We start from the raw sequence: 16,144 nt of genomic DNA on the forward strand, positions 1-16,144 counted from the left end.
TCTTATTTGGACAATTTACAGCCATGACCAATGTTTAAAGGAAGTCCAGCGTCATTATTTTTTTATGTCGTGAAATGTTCCGGCTTTTACAAGGAAATATATGAAGTCTTTGTCCTTAGGGCACAATGAGTGAGCCTGTTGGCACAGCCAGTGGCCTTGACATGGCCTTTTAATGCGTATTCTAGTCACATCCGTCTTCCAGATAAATTTGCAAGATATTTGTGAATGAGGGGGTCCAAAAGAAAACACAAGGATACTGATATATAGCCGCCAACCCACATCCTCACTAAACTGTCAACATCGAACATTAGCCTCCATTTTGACTTTGGCCTGTGGCAAAGCAAGTTAATTTAGGCCTTTGATGGGCATTAATACCATATCAGATGGCTTTTGTTCAGAAATGGAAAGGAACATTAAATAGAAAGCGGAAGAGGAAGGAGTGAGGTCCACAAAACTGATGTTATTTCATTATAACCTACCGCCCCAGACCCCCAGAAAAAAAAAAGACTTTCCAAGTGACAAGAACACTCTTTCGCTGCAAACTAAGCATCATTGGCTGCGAGTGCAACATGGTTTTATGAAGGGACTCTAAAGTACTGTTGAAAAGACAGATAACTTCTCAGCAGCCAAAAGAAAAGACATACCTGGCACGATGGCAGTCAGCCTCTCCCACAGTAAAAACAAATATCTCACAATTGCAATGGGCTCAACTGCAGTGTTTGATCTCCACCACAAGCATGCATTTGCTGTATTTCTGGCACATCTCAAAATCTTATCGTCACATCTGGTCACTCTGCAGCTCAATGTCATGACGTATAAAAGCCAGCAATTGTTTTGCATTTTCTCTTTTATTAAGAAATCATATAAAATCTTTTGTATTATCGTCCAATAAAAACACAGACAAAAATGCGCATGCTTTTCATTGCATTGCAATGTTATGTGTGTTAATATTATTTGTCCTTTTTTTCTTAAAAGGCTAAGTCCAACGACAGAGAGCTCTACTTCGTGACTGGGTCAAATCTGGCACAGTGCACAGCAAAATTCTGCATGGAGGTGTGTTAGACTGGGTAATTTTGCAGATGCATGCAAGCTAAGAAATTTCAAATTGGGAGGTTGTGGGCTAAAACACAGCCGACTCCATTAACCATCTATCAGAGAAGTTCCTCTTCTACTATTCCTGCTCCTCCTCCCCCTCCTCCTACTACTACCTAGAACTAAAATAATCACAACATGTTCAATTAACCAATTTCTACAATGATTCAGAGGGTTCATTGCCCACCGTTGCCGTATTTATGAATGAAGTACGCTGACATCCATGCATAGTGTAGAAGGCTCATAATACGTCTGCCTCTGCCCAGATCAAATTCACCAAATTCCCTCTATGACTATTTAGACATGGTCGCTGGTGGAGCTCGAGGGGGACAGAGGGTCACCTTTTATAGACTTTCTTCTTTCTTTATCTATCCTTCTTTATCTATTACATTTGTGAAGAAGGTGTCTAATAGAGAGGCACTTCTCTCTGTACCGTATTTCCCAGACTATAAGTCGCAGTTTTTTTCATACTTTAGCTGGGGGTACAATTTATATTCAGGAGCGAATTATGTGTGGAATTATTAACACATTATATCATTTCCCATGTTATTTTAACTCCAGTAAAAACTCTTCAAATTTCTTAAAAAGATTAAGTGTAATAAAAATTGCAAGCAATATTTCTATTTTTTTTTTTAAAGTGAAGACAATTTGTAATTTTGGTAATGACACAAAGCCGATGCAAAATTTGTCCCCATAAAATGATATGGCGGGCCATATCTGTTCCCCGGGCCTTGAGTTTGACACATATGCATTAATAGTTCATAGTTCATCACAAGCTCAGCATTCTGCCATAATGTATACAATTAGAACTTGATACAAGACCAAGAGTTTCAAGAGTTTTCCCTATGTGCCTTTAGTGTCTCCATGACAACACTACAGTCACACAGCAGAAATCCTGGAAGCATTGCTGCCAAGCCCATCCCACCTCTCACGATACAGTTTCAAAGATGAAAGTTTATTAGGATTTGAAAAATGCTTCCCATATGTCACCATCTCTGGTCTGTGGGTGACGGCGGGATCGTTCCCTCACTGATATGATCAGTTGAAAGCATTCTGGTTCTTCATCATATTGACGGCATCATATATCCAAAGTGAAGCAGTCATCAACGTCTGTCGCCAGCTTCATCACTCTCTGAGAATTCTACGGCCTTGGAAAGAGTTAGTGTGTATCATAACAAAAAGATCCATTCCTTGTGGCAGTCTGTAACATTTTGACAATTTCAATTTGGTTGTAAGCAAACCAGACACCAGTTTAAGAGGAACACACAAGAAGTATTGCATTGTAAGAGAATCAAATCTTCACACCAATCTTATTCTGCTACAAGAAAATACACTTGGGTTTGGATTAACAAAAGAATAAAATGTGTGTCTTGTTCAGGAAGCTATTATTTATCTAACTCTCAACACTTAATGATTCTGAAAAGCAGGAATTTTTCCACGAGAAGATCAAAGATGAGATCATGCACCGAAAAGCAATAGAGATCACCATTGTCACGACTTCACCAGAAGATCACAGCACTTCCAAAACATCCAGGAAAAACTCCTCTGATGTCCCCCAAAGTTGCTTCCATCCCTCTGGGGGGCATATTTTCACGGTGACAAATCCTTGAATCATTTCGCACCCCAGAATGTTACAAAGTAATGAACATCTAGTCCACTCGGAGCTAACAAAATACAAGCTATTTGCTGGCCACTATAAGTTTTCTTGCCTAACTTCAAACCTCTACTAGTGAATTGTCATTCTACATCAGTGCTCAATTATCTCACTAGAGAGGACTAGTTCATGGACAATTTGGCACACAAGTAGGATATGGGGAAAAGAAAGTTTAAACGGCATGTCATGGCAGAAAGATGCACTGAATCCTGAAAGGTGCAAACAACCATAACCACTTATGATAACATTCACACCAGCGCTGAGGGAGAACCTGCATGAAATACATCGACCTGTAATAACTCCTATTACGACTGAATACTTTTATCAAAACGTGTGGGTAGAAGTGTTTATATCAACAGCGTTTTCATTTAGGTGAACCGCTGTACGTGCTTCTGAAGTCAAATAATTTGCACCGTCAATAAAACTGAGATGTTTACATGTTTAAGGGTCTCCATGTGGTAAGCAAAGCAGTGTGGGATACTATTCCACTCAGTAAGCCGCTATGAAAAGACTCCAGAGCCACTGGCGGCTCAGCCAGTTCCAACCACTTCTAAGGGAAGATGCAGTGCAAATAGGTTGCAGGCTGCAATCTCGAGGGTAGTGTATTCAGAATAAATTACACAAAAGTCCAGTAATTTGTTGTCCCCCTCCTTACCACTCTGTATTTGTCCAGATGCTTCAAGGCAGGGTAACTAAACCCCAGCACAATTACTGTATTTTTATGAATAACTAATAGAGGAAAATTTTGTCATTGGTCCAAAATAGAGTGGAAAGAATGACGAGTGACTAACAGCCCCAAAGCGTCTTGAAAAGTTTTGTAAGATTGTACAGTGGACAGAGCTTCGTTTTCTTTTTCAGTGCACCGTTATAAAAAACGGTCAACAAACATTTGTGATCCATTGTGAAGCTTCCCAAGTGAATTTAAAGTTTAGCTAAACAGCATGCTGTATGTCAACATAATTATTTGAATTATTTTAGCACGTCTGCCTCACAGTTCAGGGGGTCTGGCTTCAGGCTTCCTTGGTTGCATGTTCTCCCTGTGCCTGCGTGGGTTTCCTCCAGGTACTCCAGTTTCCTCCCACATTCCAAAAGCATGCATGGTAGGCCGATTGACTACTCCAAAGTTGTGCATAGGTGTGATTGTGAGCATGAATAGTCTTATTTGGAATTTTCAAAATCTGAGTAAGTTTTATGGCTTTTTAACCCCTAATTACTACCAGTATTTTGGGTTTTAAAGGGTTGTTGACTGCTTGTAAACCAAGTTATTTACTTTTTTGTAAACACTACATTGTGACTCGTGAGTGAAGTCATCTCATCTTCTGCGCACGTAGATCTCATCACACACTAGACAGACTGACACACATTCAATACATAATGCGAATGCTTACACCTCAAAGAAATCAGATTGTGTCCAAAAATCTGTATTGAGCATGCAGTTGCAAAAAGTATCTAAGGCCTTGTGTACACGAGGCCTAACAAAAAGTAAAACACGTCTTTTTGGCTGTTGGTATGACAACAGAATTTTGGAGAAAGAAAGGACAACGTTTTCAAAAGAGGTGCCACAGCTCAGAAGAAAATATTATTTTCAAGAGTCATACTGGTAATCCATTCCAAACGCTCTAGTTGTGTAGAGATTGTATGGGAATGCGAGTTTTTCTTTTTTGGGGGGGTCAATAATTCATGCATTTAACTGATGGTTCTCACTACTGAACAGGATCACTTTACATGGAATATGTACTTTTTATCCGAGACAGGTTTTTAGTCTTGATGTGGAATTCTTTAAAATCCTGCCATTTCTCATGCTTCATTAGTCTCTAAAGTGCTGAGGACCCTGACAAAACATACTGAAGTGATGATTTGGACTCATAAAAAGTTTGGGTAGCCATCCAATTCCCGTCACTTATCGTTTTCCAAGTCATTGTTGAGCTGGAGATGATGCCAGCTGACTTAGGGCGAGAGGCAGGGTACACCCCAGACCCATTGCCACTAACGTAAAGAAATTCTACACTGCCAAGATAGTCTCATGTCTACAAGGCTGACAGTTGTGTGGCAGTTGTGTGCAAGTGACTGTCACTTGGAATGTCTTCTGTGAAGGTCTGGTTAGCCACTGAGGGGATATTTCTGCCAAGAGTTGACGGTCTAGTCATTCTTTCAGAACAAGATTAATGTGCACTGGCAGCCACGCTCTTTAATTTACAAAACACTGTGCGCTCTTTTGTGCGACAGTGAGATTATCGAGATCACCAGCGCCTCATATTTGCACCAATCTGGTTACTAGAATTTCAATTGCTTACCATAAGACTTCAAAATGAAAGCAGATATAAAACCGTAATGTATCTGGCATGGTTTTCACTATTTATGATTTTCCAACCGTGATATTGCCAGGAGACTGAACTGTAGGAATCCAGAAAAGTACTTAAATAGAGTCTGCGGAGTAACAGAATTAGACTATTCCTGGTTTTGCTCTTGGCAAAAATACAAATACACAACATACCTGCGGTTGTACATAATCTGAATTACAAAAAGAATGCTCGTAATGTCATTGTACAACAGGTAGAGAGAGAGAGAGAGAGAGAGAGAGAGAGAGAGAGAGAGAGAGAGAGAGAGAGAGAGAGAGAGAGAGAGAGAGAGAGAGAGAGAGAGAGAGAGAGAGAGAGACTAAGCTAGTTTACTCTGTGCCTTCCAGAGAGGGACAGTGGGGGGGCTGCATCTGAGACCCTTGTATTTATTTTGGTGGGCAGTGTCCCACAGCAAGGTGCTCGCTGTCATCACTGTGACCTACGAACCCAGGCGGCTGGACATCATCGAGACTCGAGAGAAGAGGGACACAGCAGCATGTGGGATGTTCAGGCAAGGGTCGAAGGGCACGGCTGTTTCTGAACACGTGCACAGATGTCAAGAAATATCCACAGTGGTGTATTTCTTGGAGTCAGAACTAAAACTTGTAGCCAAGACAGTGGCATCAAATTGTTTGTTTAGTGGATGACTTGCATTTACATAAGACTCATCATCTTTTAGTGGCTGCTGATTGGCTGCACTTTTAAAACAACACTGCATTAAACGATTCAAAACCACAGCAAATCATTTTGTTTGTAATAAAAAAAACAGTAGTATGAAGCATTGAGAAGAAGCCGACTGATAAACCATGAGGTCTCTGAGGGATTGAGGCTTCAAAATGAACCAACAGCAGTTTGTCAAGCGATAGCGCTGTCCCAACCAAGTCGGCTTGGAAAGTATTTCCAGAAGCCTTAAGGAGATCCTTGTGGCGAAGCAATACAGAGCTTTTGATACTGAGACTCTAGAACCAGATAATCATGATTACTCCAGCTTTACTATGTTTTATAATTTATTGCACAGTGGTCATTGTAAATAAAAGGGACACTTGGTTCTCAAGAGGATGAATTAACAAAGTCATCACAATGTTTTCGTCAGTAATAGATTTGCGCTTTTGGTGACAAGGCTGTGTGATGAGCCACAAAGACACTGAGCAGCCCAGTAGAGTGTCATTGACCAACACAAGTGACCTGCTCGCAAAGGTCAGCGGCAAGGGAACACAAAGCAATCCCTCACCAGTCTAATACCTTGGAATGTCCCGAAAACCTCGCATGCAGGGAAAAATGCCTTTTAAAGGCTCTTAATTACAGTCATCCTCTTCATTTCATTTGAGAGGGCACTCACACGAATGACTCTTCTTGTGACGTCAATTCATTGCCATTAGGAATGATATGAGAATGGCTTGTAGGAGACTAAAGGTCTAACTGAACAGTTTGGTGTGGCGTCTTCAACTGGGGTGAGCTGCTCAGAGAACAAATGCTCTTTTCATATCACACAAAATATTCAGGCTCTGCTCATTGACTGCTAATCTAATTTCTGATGATTCATCAATTGAAATCACATGGACAGGGCCAAGTAGTAAATAATCTAGTCTAACAACTGCACAAGAACCACATGTGCTACGCTGGAGTGGTCAGCATGAGTTCCTTGCAGTTAGTTCTGATGTTTGGGTCCGAATCTGCCCTATGATGATGGGCGTGTTTGATCATTCTCAACTAAGTACTTTTATAACATACCAAGGAAATCCCCATGTCCCATTACAGCTAAGCTATTTTTACAACAGGCCTGATGACATCGAACCAAAACTGCCTTGTCTACTTGAGAGAGCACTTATAACAGGGGTGTCAAACAAATTTTTGTCAAGGGTCACATCATAGTCATAGTTTCCTTCGGAGGGCCAAAACAGTTTTAGTATTTAAAAAAATGAATGGAAATAAAAATTGCGAGCAATAACTTTATTTGATTTTAAAAGTGAACTAAATTTTTGATTTAGTATTGGCACATGAAGTCGATCAACAATTTGTCTTCGCGGGCCACATAAAATGATGTGGTGGGCCGTATCTGGCCCCCAGGCCTTGAGTTGGACACAGATGACTTGTAAAGTCAAGGAAATAAGGTATTATTCAGCACTCCACCAAAGGATAAATTAACTTTTAAATGAGTATTGCCTTCCTTGACTCTCCAATGAGAAGTAGGGTAAACGTCTGGGAAAGAATGGCTTCGAATGGCCACTTCCACCTTTTGCTTGGCGGTTCGTATAATGACAGAGTAACCAAATTGAGGCTATTGTTTCAGATGACCTCAGATGTTGTGACATCAAGAGAAAATAGAAGAGTACCGAGCACTCATCGTAAAGTCGTGCATGACACGGTGGCACCGGCAGTTCAAATTTCCAAACACCGGCCCAATTTCCATGCTCATCCCAGAAAAGGACAGCCAAAAAAACCAGTGTATCTGAGTTTTGTTTCACAATTATTTGCATAATTCACTTTGATGGGTGAAGACTTGTCTCAATCCCTGGTTCTCTCATATGTGCAGATTACAAAAGGCTTTTTTCCAACTTCGTTCAGGCTACCAAGACCGAGAGACTATCAAAGAGAAGGACTGGGCTTTCAAGTTGGGACCCTTCGATTGTGTTACTGATTGGTTCCAGGTGAGGCAGCTTTGCAAAGTTCAAATGGAGGAAAATTGCCCTTCGTGCAGAGCTTGTGAGAGAGGAAGAGGCTCCGCAGTTGGCATGGTCCTCCGGAATTCTTACAACGACTCACGTTTGGTGGGACTTTAAAAGGATGAACGCTCGGCCTCAGAAATCTTGTTGTGGTTGATTGCTGTTACATTTCAAACTAAGCCCAGACAGAAAATAGCTGTGCAGAGTGTCTGGCCCTGTGACAAAAGCAGGCGAAAATGGCTGGAAATTGCCACAGTCGACTGCAAATGACTAAAATTATGTTTGAGCTGTTTCTTTGATTCTCCCAGAAGGTAAATCTCTAAGATTTACTGTTCATATTAGACAATTTGCAGATCTTGTCATTATTTTCAAAATGAGAGGGCTGTGCACTTTTTCACACGTGGTATTTTGCTTGGAAACTAATCCAAGGACTCGTGTAGCATTTTCATTTTGGCAAGTAGGCCCCTGAGCATATATCAATTGCATGTAATTGCCTAGTTGCCTTTAAAACTGTATTGATTTCTCTTAAAACACTGCTGGAAGGTTTGATTTTAGATTTGTCAAATAAATTGTTCCCTTCTAATGAACACCTCGGTTAGATATTCGCTTCACTTTGGAGGGCCTCGAGGGGATATCATTCAAAACAATCCTTGAAAGCCTGTCACCACAATTTAACAACTGTAATGTTACCTTGAAAACTTCAAGCGCCATTTCCTTGGTTACTAATACGCCGCTATGATCATCATGACTCTCTTTTGATATGCGAGTGCCCCCCCCCCCCCCCCCCCATTCAGCACCATCTGTACAGTTACACACATCTTTAAGCAGTTCACAGTGAAACTTTACACAGATCTGAAAGTGGTTCTCACATATGTGTAAAGTCTCGGCGGGTCTGCGCTGCACACATTGTCTGATCTGGACTGATGCACGCGATGTGTGGGAAGGGAAGGACAATTAGGCAGAGGCATGTACGGGTGTGCCGAGCCATGGCACTTATGCATCCATCACCCGCCCGCATAAAATGAATAGAGACAAGGAAACATGGCTCACATTTTGAAAATGGACAACGTTACAGAAGCAGGCTAATGGAGCTTTTATAAGCTTTGCATCAAGAAAAAGAATATGGTTTCATAACAATGTAGGCCTATTACCATCCCAAGTGAGGCATTAATGCGGGGAAATTAGGTAATAAAAAACAATCATATACCATGTCACTTCTGGCTTTAGTAATGTCATACATTCATTTATTTCTAGTTTTTGTTTGAATGTGCGAACTGCTGCTCTTTAAGGCATTAATTTATATTATATTATATTATATTATATTATATTATATTATATTATATTATATTATATTATATTATATTATATTATATTATATTATATTATATTATATTATATTATATTATATTATATTATATTATATTATATTATATTATATTATATTATATTATATTATATTATATTATATCATATTATATTATATTGTTAGTGGCATATTTATTAGTGTAGTACGGGTGGGGGAAAAAGACTTGTAGGTACATTTTTATAATTCAATTTACATTGTGTAAGATGAAACAGAAAATCCTAAGGCAAGAGAAACAAATTGTTTACTTGTTCATATAAAATCGCAAAAGTGCAATTTTCTTTGTCACAAAGAGAACTCACAAAACATTTTACCAAAACAAAACATGCAAAACCTGAACTTTCAAGACTGGAAAGGACAAAAGGACACTGAAAATCTCATAAAGACTCTCATGAACTCTCAAGAATCCTGATCATTCGGACACTTGGACAAAAAATTAACTACCTTGTTATTGTTGTATACAACGTCAGTTTTGTTTTGTTTTGTTTTGTTTTGTTTTGTTTTGTTTTGTTTTGTTTTGTTTTGTTTTGTTTTGTTTTGTTTTGTTTTGTTTTGTTTTGTTTTGTTTTGTTTTGTTTTGTTTTGTTTTGTTTTGTTTTGTTTTGTTTTGTTTTGTTTTGTTTTGTTTTGTTTTGTTTTGTTTTGTTTTGTTTTGTTTTGTTTTGTTTTGTTTTGTTTGTTTTGTGGCATCATAAGTAACATAATAAAAGAATATAATTACAATAGAATTATTGACTTTCAATGTAAATCCTGGGTGGAAATCAAGGCGGGACTAGATAAGCATTTTGCCAAGTCAGGTGATAACTGCATGAAATGAAATTGTAATGAATAGTGACAATGTACAAGCTGAAATCGATAAGCAAATACACAATTAGAATGAGTTGCATGGGATTGCAAGTTGCTTTTTATCATGTTGGGCTCAGTGATGGGCATACACATCACCACTGTGTTGTATTCCAACACTCATTTGTTCCTGATGCATCTTTTCCACCCCTTTGCCTCTTTAGTTCAGATTTTTCAGACGTCATCACTATTGTGCTGAATGGCAGTTGCAACTATCTACTTTGGTCAAAAATTATTAACCATTTGAACTTCATGTAGCTTCTCTCAAAGAGTGGATCTGTTGACTTAACACCAAACCATGTTTGGCATGAGTACTCAGAGTGGCCGTGTAATTAAAAGAAAACATAAGTAATATTGCTATGACAGTGTGCTCGAGTTACTGGAGTGAAGGGCCGATTTTACGATAGCAGATCAAACATCTCTGGTCTACACATTCCATATCAAACATTCCCTTTTGGTTCCTCAAACATTTTGACTCACTCACCCTTTCCAAAGAAGCTAATCTGAGGCCAGGAGGTCTGGATCCTCATATGCTCATGTCTTATTGAGGATTTGTTGATTTTTCTAATCAGCGCTCCAACTTTGCTTTTCTTTGTTTAGTTTGTCAAGCTAGCTGCAAAGACAAAAGCTTAAAATGGTCTTGTGGAACAAAAGCAAGTCAACCGCTGGAGGACACGGAGCTCTTGATTGCATCTACAAGGTCATTCAAATTATTCAGTCCTGGGGGCTTTTTGTCCTGGAGTGCACTGAAACAAAATTATGTCGACTTGAATTATAAATGATATTTCGCTTTGGCCAAAGATGCTTACGCACGCTAACGTTAGGTACATGATGTTAGGTTCCGCTTGATTAGTTGACATTTCTCAATGGAAACTTTTTGGGGGTCATTTTAAAGAGGTTTTCCAGGATTCCACGTTTTCAAGCCAAATTGGGGATGTGAATGCACTTTGTGTGAAGAGTGAAAGCCATTCTGGTCTCTTCACTGACAGGAGGAAACTATAAATATCCTGTACCCTCTGACCTCAAGTGTACCCTCTGACTCCCAATTCACGTGGGTAGCTATAAAAGTCTTCCTCAACCCAATGGGATATTATGGATTCATAAATTAAATATACTAAATAGTACTAAATAGAATTAATTAAAGGCCACTGTTGGCTATAAAAGCCCCCCCCCCTTCCAACCCCCGCCCAAAAAAAACAACAACACATAAACTGCCTGTCTAGTCCGTTGCAACAGATAGAAAGCTGTTCAGTGAAGTTTTGCTTACATACACACTTTTTACAATTTCATTTCTAGCCGCCTAAATTTCTAATTAAAAAAGTCTGACCGTATTTATGATATGTACAGTATTTATTGTATTGGAGCATCTCTAAAAGTGAAAATCAATCAAAACAAACGGGATATCATGAAAGAGAATTCCTTTTCAGGCTTGGTCATGTGACAGTGGCAACTGATTGACAACAAATGGCAAAAATGGCCAAGACGGATAAAAACAGGTGGATTTTACTCCATAATTCACATTCTACAATTGCAATATTGCGTTTAGCCTCGTGGAATCACATAAAACATATTGTAACAAAATGTTTTGGACTTCACCTTAAAGTACACTTATATTTGCTAAGTGTGTTTATTCTACATAAGGAAGTGCCATAAAATGTAAATAGAATATAATGTGGGTGATTGGAATAAATTCATTGTGTTTCCATTCATTTCAAAGGGAAAAGTTCCCACAATTTACAAAGGTTTTGAGTTAAGGTGTGTCACGGAATGAATCAAGCTTGTAACTTGACTGTGAGGAGATAGGTATTAAGTTTTCATTGTAGGAAAAAGCATCACAAAGAAACAAGAGGATTTAAATATCAAAGCAAAGCAACACTAATAACTTCAATGACTAAACTTGGCTGCCTTAAGTTTGGTAGTGAAACTGCTGCATACAGTATGTGCACTGCGTAGTTATTTGTTGATGCATGACAGCAAGGGGAATCGCAAACACATTCAGAAAAAGAGCTAAACATCTCATTTAACTAATTTTAGTCCATTGAGTTGTACTTTCATCATGACGTTGTTGAGTTCTCCAAATAACATCATGTTGCTTCATAATGAATGCATGGTCACACCACCTCCAGTACTCCTTGATCTGCAGCTTTTACTACATAATTTACTAAAATGCCTCAAATGTTAAGCACATGCTTTCTCTCTTGCTCTACAAAATCTCTTCTTGACATTGTTGTAGTCAGAGTTGTTTGAAATTCTTTGGAAATTGAAACGATCGAGTTTTTCCTGTCGATTTTTCTGCTTCATTTTAATGCTTGTATTTTTCAAATAAACCCCAATTGTTTTCAACTTTAAAACATCGTCTACTTTACAGTGCTGTATAATGCAAAATGGTCCTCACTCCTCAGGTAGTGCCGTGGATTACAAATACGGTACACCAAAAGAGCACATACACATAGAGACCTGTTGTGGAAAACAAAGCTCTGGTCATACTAGGATAAAGTCCATGCGCCTCTGATACTCCTCTTGACTGGATGTCACTTTCTGTGCGTGCAAAGGTTTAGATTGCATACATGATGTCAGGGACCCGCATTGGCTAAAAGGCTCTTCAGGCTCAATCGGGATGCCTGGCCCCAGATAATCTGCAGACTCCCTCGGTCACTCACCACATCCAGACATGACAAACCTGCAGCACAACAACATGTACGTACATACATAGCAATTCAACAGCAATAGGACAGAGAGAGATGGGTGGGGAAGACATAAACGCAGTTCCATGTTATTCATGTGAAATGGGAATCAAAGTTGATTTAATTTAAGGTCGTCTGTATAATTGAGGTATTTGGTAAAATGGTGACAGGGTCCAGGCACTCTCTGTTTCTGCAAAAACATTTGACCAGAAGTTAGGGAATTCTGGCATACGGGGTAGTCATGACAGGGACTTTCTCCAAGGATGTTAACCAGATGTCAACTGCGTGTGTGTCCGGATTTGGCATGAAGGCTACAATCATCCATATGTCAGTGCACACTCATTTAAAAAATGTCTTGAATTTGTCACTGTCCATGTCTGCACATGTGCTGAATGTGAAAATCCACTGTCAAGTTATCATAAGAGGTGGCAGTACTTGGGAACATTTTGTCGGAGCATCCATTCTACCTGTGCGCACAGACACTTTCAAAACGGTTCTGTTGCAAGTTCTTAGAAATCTTGTGATACTTGTGATTTTTGGAGAGTTGAGACATTTTTGTGGTCACTCACAGTTCTTTCACAGGAAGGATACATTCAAATATGTTTATGGTTGGAATTGTTGAGATGAAAATTGATCCTCAAGTTCCCTTTTATTTGGGATTTTTCAAAATGTCTCAAAAGAACATGACACACTCAATGTGATGGTATTTTATTTAACATGGTTGGTAAAATATGATGGAGAATAAAACACAGCGTCTTCCATGTCTGAAATGGATGTAAGGTGCCTTACCTTAGATACCAATTGGATTTGGCTAAAGGAAAAAGTTACTTCCATCTATGCTTCTTTTAAGATTCATACTTATTATTACTTATTATTCAAATTGCATTTCTCAAAAGAGTCAAAAATAAAATAAAAAACTGGCTAAAGCTTGAAAAAGTCATCAGTTTTTGTCCACTAAAACTAGACTAGGCATGACTAAAATGCAGAGGTAAGTAAATCCAGGTTCAGAAAGTAAAAACTTCGCTTTTAGCCACAGGGCAGATGATTTAACTTCCGATTGATTCGAAGCATTTGTGGCAAAAGCCAAAGTGTGGCAGCTATTACTTTCAGAATCTGAATTTGCCACCTCTGCTAAAAATGTCATCAGTTATACGTATGTGACTAAAACAAGACGAAAATGTCATCACTAAAATAGTCATGAACAATTCTGACGAAAATGCTCATACTTTTAGTCGATTAAAACCTGACTAGACTTAAAAGAGTGAGTAAAAATAATAAATGCTAAAATGACAGCTTGATGCAAAGACTAGACTAAAACCGTAAACGTAGAAACTCCATCCAGAAAAGACCAAGATAAGATTCAATCCCAAATCCGTTAGACCACAGGTGTCAAACTCAAGGCCCGGGGGCCAGAGTCGGCTTGCCACTTCGTCTTACGTACCCCGTGAAGGCAAATCATGTGCGTCAACTCAATGTTTCCTGTTAAAATATCAAAACTGTAAATTATTTGCTCTTTTAATATTAGTGAGATATTGGAATGATTTTTCTTTTGTTTGAATCCAGCTTTCAAAATAGATTAGAAAATTGTTGACCTTTTTTTGAACTGGATTCTGTTGTTTTTATGTGATAATAAGGGGACACATCCATTTTAAGTCATTTATGGCCCCACAAGGGCACAACTACGATGTGGCCCGCAACAAAAATTGTTTTTACACCCCTGCGTTAGACTGTGAAGCAGATGTGCTAACCACACGACACACTGTTCCCCGTGCACATTAATCTCATGCGTTATATGATTAGTGATATCACTTATAAAGTATAGTCATATAATTTTCACAGTATAAAATCCTTTTAAATTGTCATTTATGTTCTTACTTTTATTCCATTTTCAGTTTGACTCAGTTTTGTAAATGAAATAAGAAGGGTACAAATCACATTGATATCAAATTCATGCAATGCCTTCTCTGGGTGTCAAGATTAATCTAATTTCCGTACCTCATTTGATTAAATATGTGTTCGCCTGATCGTCTGATTAAAAAAACAATTAGCCATTCATCCATCATCTTACCCTTATCTGGGATTGGCCTGTGGGGGTAGCACAACTGCACATGTTGAACTGATCTGTCGAGTCTTTTGTCACTAGTGAACAAGACCATTTAAAACTCTCACTTAAAGCAGTTTCTCATCCCAGATGCAGACAAGACACTCTACCCTTTTCCAACCGAGGAGTGAGAACCATGGTCTTGGATTTGGAGCCGTTGATAATGATTTTCAATCAACTGCAAACCGTTCCAGTTACAAATCGTGACTTGTTAGAGCCAACAGAACGACATCATCTACATAAAGCACAGACGCAATACTGAGGTCACTAAATTGTATCCCCTCAAAGTCTCAGCTGCGTCCAAATGTTCTGTCTGTGAAGGTTATGAACAAAATGCATGACAAGGGACAGCCTTGGCAGAGTCCATCCCTTGTTGGAAACAGATCTGACTTATTGTTTGAGCGGCCAGTATCAGGGGTTTTGGCACACCACACTTCCAGAGTAGCCCCCATGGGACTCCGCTAGGTACTTGAGTCTTTGCATTCCCCAAGTCCATCAAACTCCCATCTAAGGGTGTGGCAGTTGGAGTGGGGAGAGGGATACCGGGCCTTCGATGTCAATTTGATTGTTACGGAGCTGTTCCATTGAGATCATTGAAGGGGTGTTGCAAATCAAGTTATTGATCAAGATCAGGGGTGTCAAACTCATTTTTTTCGCGGGCCGCATTGTAGTCATAGCTTCTTTCGAAGGGCCATTATGACTGTCAACCCAAATAAATGTATGAGCACCTCATATTACATACAGTAAAAGCTACAAAACAAACTGACAAGTAACTCGTTTTCAAATCAGACAAGTAAAAACTGGTCAAATATTTAAAAAAATATATGATTAAAAGTGAAGACATTTTGCAATTTTAGTAATGACACACGAATTTGATGCACAATTTGTCTTTGCGGGCCACATAAAATGATGTCGCGGGCTGTATCTGGTCCCCGGGTCTTGAGTTTGACACCTGTCATCTCGATGGAAAGTGATAGAGAAAGGATAGTGAAATGAAAATAAGTACCACCCTCCCATTTTCAGATTCCGAGCCATCAATCTTTTCTAGTCAACGGTGATTCCTAACCAACCAAATACTCTTTCACATCGTGGCTCGGTTATCGAGTGATGGACTTCAAACTTGAAGGTGTTGGGTTCAATCCTCAAGTCAATTTACACTAGATTTACTTTCCAGCTAATTTTGTGAATCATTGACCCATCCACATTATGTCAAATGTCGCTGAGATTCCTGAATTAGACATACAGATGCAAATAAATAGCCTGTATCTGGTCTATCCTCCTTCGGTGCAAAATGACATAACATTCCTCCATAGCAGTGGTCCGCGAGTTGCTTCTTGGTTATAATGGTGGTCCCTTGGACAAAACCAATAGAAAACCCCTGCTTTAGTGTAAAGACAAAATACTG

The sequence above is a fragment of the Syngnathus typhle genome, linkage group LG4 (genome assembly GCF_033458585.1).
Source record: "Syngnathus typhle isolate RoL2023-S1 ecotype Sweden linkage group LG4, RoL_Styp_1.0, whole genome shotgun sequence".
Lineage (NCBI taxonomy): Eukaryota > Metazoa > Chordata > Actinopteri > Syngnathiformes > Syngnathidae > Syngnathus > Syngnathus typhle.